The following is a 6,359-nucleotide window of genomic DNA, read 5'->3' as shown; positions in this document are numbered from 1 at the left end:
TGCGTGTGCAAGGCTAACTCTGGGAGCACCGAGTGTGAAGTCTAATTTAGTTTCCGTTTTGCAGCAACTCAAACTAGAAATGGCCGGGACTTGCTGCTCTGCAGAGGTCCTTTAAGAGGCAAATGACTTATCAGCAGCACATTCCTAGCAAATATGTGAGTGAAAGCAGCCAGGGCAGCAGCAAAGAAGTTGCCTTGAGTGGGTTGCGGGGCAGACTCAGGCTCAGCAAACACTCAGTGCCTGGAAAACTCAGCCAGTTCCCAGCTATCAAGAGACTGTGGGTGGGGAGGCTGGATGGCTCAGGTCTGCCGTCCATGGGCCCACGCTGGTCCTGAACCCCAGTTACCTCTCCTACAGGTGGCAAACACCATTTTCTCCAATTCTGGACTATGTGGCTGTCTTCCTGTGGGCACATGGACATATTCCCCAGGTGAGCAGGGTGTACCTGTCACTGGAAGTACTTGCAATCGCAGCAGGATTAGCTCACACTCATGAACATGTAATCTTCATGTAGCCATCAGTAAATCGCGGGCTCAAGGAAGAGAGAGAGCAAGCGGGGTGTGCGTGTGTGTGTGTGTGTGTGAGAGAGAGAGAGAGAGAGAGAGAGAGAGAGAGAGAGATAAAGATAGAGAGAGAGACAGACTGACCAAGGTAGCAAGTAAGAGAGGCTATGAGAGTATGAGAGGAGAGAAAGGGAGAGAAGAAAGACCAAAATGGAGCAAGTAAGACAGACCTTGAGAGAGATACACAGACTGAAAGTCAGAGAGACTGAAGGAGAGATCAAGGAGGGGAGGAGGGTGGGACTAAGAGAAAGGCTGGTTTCTCTAAGGTACAGGAGAGAGGGACATCATCCTGGCAAGCATGCCCTTCCCTGTCCGTCCTTCCGTTTCTATAAAACCAGCTCAATCATCAACCACGTTTCAAACTGCTCTTGAGTAGATAAGCTGAAGAAAAATGTGTTTCCCTGTGAAAAACCCATCACCCCACACAAGGTACTCCTTGGCTTGCACTAAGAAAGCCGAATCTGCCCGGTGCCCACCACAGCTGATTGGCATGCTGCTGGGAATGCCACCCCCCCACCCCCCTCAGTGCCTGGTCCCCAGTGAGGGGGCTGAGGCCACAGCCAGGAGAGGGAGAGGGACAGCCCTAGGAGGGCCGGGGAGGCTCAGAGCTGGAACTGGCCCAGGCGGGCAGAGAGAAGGAGGTTTGGACCACGCTGTCTTCAGCACTACATCCATATCCAAGCGCCACAAATTCATGCGAAGTAATGTTATCTGCATTTGACTGATGAGGAAATGGAGGCTCAGGCAGGATAACTTGCTCAAAGTCGTGTAGCCAGTAGGAGGCTTGGGGACTTCAGGACACATGCACGAGGCCCCTGACGCCTGCCTCCCAAGGACAGAACTGAGCTTTGTCAGGATTTCAACCCCCCTCCATTGCCCTGAGGATGGCTGTGTCTGGGGAAGTGGGTAACACCCTGGAACCCAATACAGCAGCGAACCACATGGAAGAGCCGGCAGAGGCTGCGCCAAGCAGGCGGACACCAGCCGCGTCCTTGGCACCCACCCTGTGAGCTCCGGGCTTTTCCCCGCGTGAGCACAGGGAGGCCTGGCACGGAGCTCTTGGTCTCACTGCCCACGTCGTGCCTTCGGTTCTGTCCACACTGCGCACTCCCCGGTGGCCCAGTTCGGGATGCTCACACGCGGTAAAGGGCAGACTCCCACGCTTTGTGCTGCCGCCTGCTTGGTATTCTCATCCTCCTGAAGCCTGAGCTGTCACCATCTTTCCTCGCAGATGATGGAGCATGAGCTACTCTGAGGTTAGGCGTCACTCACGGGGGCCCGGGATACACGGTGACAGGGTGCCTGCTTTACTGAACTGTTCTGCTGGCGGTCTCTCTGTGACCTCAAGACTCTGATAAGCCACTCTGCTGAGCCTCAGGTCTTCGCTATTAAATGTAAAATTCCTACCTTATCAGGCCGTGGTGAGCATGTCCTGAGCGGGTGATGTAAACAGGTTCACACAGGGCCTTGTAGATGGCAAGTCCTCACTCAAAAAGGAGAGTCAGCCCTGAGGGGAGGCTGCACTCCTCCCCCCCCCCCCCCCCCCCCCCCCCCGCCGTGGGTGCTACAACATGCACAGGACCCCACTTGGCCATCCCTTGCCATCTCCATGGCCCTCCACAGAGCCTCAGCAAAGGGCCAGCACCTCGGACCTCTCTGATCTCTGGAACATCCTGGGAGACCTGGTCTGCCTCCAACCCTGCAGCTGTGGGCCTTGGACTCACCATCGCTAGGACCTAGTGTAGAGCGTGAGGTCCAAAAGCAATGGTCCAGTCCAGCACCATCATTTTACAGATGGGAACTCAGGTGCTCCAAGATGGAAGGGTTGGCACCTCACACAAAGATAGTTAAGGAACTACAAGTCAGATCTCTTCCCACACAGCTGTGTGTATAAGGACTGGGAGCTAAACTAGAAAATCTACAAGTACACACACACACACACACACACACACACACACACACACTAGAGGCCCGAATTCGTGCATGGTGGGGTCAGGCCAGGCTGGTGGGGGGTGGGGGGAGAGGCCATGGGCAGTTGGCTGGCTGGCCCTACCCCCAATCGGGGTGTTGGGGGCCAATCGGGGACCAGGGGGGAGGGGGCAATTGGGGCCCAGATCAGGATGGTTGGCTGCCACAGTGTGTGTCATAGCCACTGGTCATTCTTGTTGTTCTGGTCGTTCTGGTCACTGGGCTTTTATATATATAGATTAGATGTATAGATTTTTTACTGGTGTTTTCTAATTTTGATTTTGTTGATATAATTAACTTGTGTTATTTAGGATTTTTAGGAAGGCCAGGACAGATGAGAGACACCATCTTTTTGGTAAGAAACCAACAAAGATCAATGATGGAGCACTTCCTTCCATGTGTAGAGTGGAGATCATGTGCATATCTCTGGGTAAGAAATGTTATTAAAAATGTAGATTTGGAATAAAGACTCCCAAACCATTGCCAATTTTCATTATCAAGGAACATGAAGATGGTCGTTCTAGGACGTCCTTAGGGGAGTGAGGGTGAGCGCTAGGCTGGGAATGCATACGGGTGCTTCAGAGGACCCACCTTTACCCTAATCTCATAGGCCCCAGGACGCTCCCCATCTCCAAGTGAGGTGCCCCACCCCTAACCCTGCCCTCTGGTCTTCCTCTGGAGGCAGCTTGTCAGAGGTTCACAGGGTGGGGGAACCCTGGAGCTCCTGCTTAGGGCCTGCCCGGAAAGCCATCTTGCCAAGCCCTCGCTGGGCAGAAGGCATGGCACTGGGAGTGGGTGTGTAGAGGTGTTTATTAAGCACAACTGGCTCCCCTGGAAACTTGGCTGCTTCCTTGTTTGGAATCCTGTCCTGACATGGGGTGCTACCAGTCAGGCTCAGCAGCATCCAGGACTCTTAAGAGTAATATCAAGCTGTGGACATCTGAAATGAAGGGGACCCCCTTTGAGCTCACTTCTGGGGCAGGCCCCTCAAGGGAACCCACTTGTAGCTCAGCCTGGTCCACTGTTCAGAAACTCTCATTGTGCTGAATGTTGGGAAGGGCCAAGTGTGAGGGAGGGAGAACCTAACCAACATGGTACTGTAATAACCGTGTGCACATGGCTGCTTATGCAAGGGACTTTCATTGTGACTGTCTCAGGCAGCATGGAGGGAGGCCTCCATGATCCAAGGGAGGATTCTTCAAGTGTCTTGAGGCCCTAGCCAGAAGGCTCCATCATCTCAGGAGAACCTCAGGCTGAGACCCCTGAAATGTTCTCAGATGAGATCACCAGCTCAGGGACCAATGTTGGTTCTGGGAGAAAACTTCCCTTTTAGAATAAGCACAGTCAGCGCACTGTGTCTGGGCAACGAATATATACTATACAGACCCTGAAATAACCCCCATCTATCTTCTCAGCTCCATGTTGCCCAAGGGGGTCCTCTGACTCTGTCAGCATGGCCCTGAGCCCTCCCTGAGGGTTGACAAAGGACATGCAGCCACTCATCACTGACGACCGAACAGATGCTCATGCACGCAGGCCAGGTCAAAGGCCTACCCCTGCCTGAGAGCAAGTCTCTAGCTTGACCGCTGCGACCAATGACATCATTGCCCACAGCTCATTCCCTCTACCAGGAAATGCCTGTTTTCATGCTAAATTTGACTCCCAGGGACCATCATCTCATTCTAGGCCTCAGTGCAAGAAGACATCCTCTTCTTTGTCAAATTTGTTTCTCTTTTAAACTTTTATTTACCTGTCCTGGTTTAGGTGTATTCACCTTCCGTCCTTTATGCAAATCACCTTTTGTTTTTCCTCATTCATGTTTTTGTTTTGCTTAAAAAAATCGCCATGGTACCATAAGAAGGCGAAGGAAGGACTGCATGGAAGTGTTTCGCTCAGGTCTCACAGCGTGCCACCAGTAAGCGATATGGTTATGCTCTTACTCGGCTTCATTTTTTTCTACTTTCCTGCCTTCTATTGAGTTGGTTTAGTGTTATTTATCCAACCCCCTTTTCCCACTCTTCTATAATAGAAGTGATATTCTATTTCTCTTCTTTTATAGGTTACCCTTAAATTTTTAATATCCATTTTGACTTAAAATCTAAAGTTCGTTAAGGCCTGTTATCTTCTCAAATAACACAAAATCATACAATGCTTTAGTACCGGTCATCATTATCAACTCCCATCTCATGTTTAAACTCCCCCAAACTAGTCATCTTATTATTGCTGTTTCTCTTCAGACATTGCTTACTTATATTCACTCATATATTTTCCTACTAGCCTTTCTACCAATAATTTTTGTGTTCCATATTATTTTCTGGGCTCAATTGTTCTTCAGTAGCTCGTTCAGACAGGGTTTGTGAATGATAACCTCTCAAATCTTTGTCAGGAAGTATCTTTGCTCTCACTCTTGAATAGAGTTCTGAGTTGACTATTTTCTCTCATAATTTGGAAGATTTTATTTGATTGCTTTCTGGCCTCCGCTGTTGCTGATACAAAGCTTACAATCAGTAATTGTTCCTTTGTAGTTAATCTATTTTTTCTTTCGGGTTTCTCTTTATCCTTGGTATTCTGCAGTTCACTGTGATATAATTTGTATTTATTCTGTTTGGAACTTGGTGCACTCCTTCAGCCTAGGAATTTATTATATCTTCCTTTAATGCTAGAACAGCTTAGCCAGTATTACTTCCAATGTTTCTTCTCTGCCATTCCCTGTACACTTTCCTTATGGACCTCCTATTCAAAAATCTTAACAATATATTTTAATAAAATCTCTCAGTAATATCGTAATACGTTCTTTTAATATCTGGTTTATATTTTCCACCTTTGTGTCTCTCTGAATTCTTTCCTGGATAATTTCTCCAGGACTGTCTCCAGTTCAATAAGTCTCTTTTCAGCTATGTCTAATATGCTTTTTACCCATCCATTGAGTTATCAATTTTAATAACATTAATCTCTATAAATCCTACTTTTCCAAGTTTACCTGTTTTTCCCCCTACCGTACTTCTTTCTTTATAACTCTCCTTTCTTTGCTATTCTAACAATTTTAAATGTGAATTTTTAAATAGTCACTTTTACATTGTTTTATTATCCGAAGATTCTGGAGGACTTAACCCTCCAGCACGCTGAGTCTTTTAACTTTTCCTCATGGCAAATTATTTCCTTATGATCTGCAGTTTTGTATTCTAGGCTCAGAATTTCTTTTTCCCATGGGCATCCCATACATTCTGGTGTGAAGGTATTCTTTTAAAATGAACATGATTCTTAACATGTGTTTCTTCTAAGATCACTAGTGGTTTTACTGATCTGGGACCTACCTTCAAGTTAGTTTCTAGGTTTAGAATTTCAGCACCATGTAAGTAGTTTAAATTCATATGCCCACACCAGTGTGTGAAGCAAACTCCAGCAGATCACAAATTACTATCCCAGGTGGTAAAACTATCTTAGTCCCTGGTAGTTCTTCAGGTTTTGTGCTATGTAGAGGCCTTTTGGTATGGCACAGGGGCAGACTATACTTGCTGTCCCGGCATGGATATTAAAGCCTCGGCTACCAACATTGATGGCTTATATCTGAGTCTGATATGGGCCCTGAGACTGCAGGGTGCCATGACATTGCTTGTTCACTAATCACTGCCTTTGAGAGCTCTTTGTTCATTTTTGGCACCTAGAAATTCTGCTTACCTTTAGGTTATGACAGTTTTAGAAAACAAATATTTTTTTCCAAGTAATATTTTAACCAACATTTATATATTTGGAAGGAGATATTGGTGTCAACTTAGATCATCCTGTCAAAAGCTAAATCTTCCTCAATATTTGCTTTCTGAGGTAAAA

This window comes from Myotis davidii, unplaced genomic scaffold (genome assembly GCF_000327345.1).
Source record: "Myotis davidii unplaced genomic scaffold, ASM32734v1 scaffold471, whole genome shotgun sequence".
Classification (NCBI taxonomy): domain Eukaryota; kingdom Metazoa; phylum Chordata; class Mammalia; order Chiroptera; family Vespertilionidae; genus Myotis; species Myotis davidii.
This window is presented reverse-complemented; position numbering follows the sequence as displayed.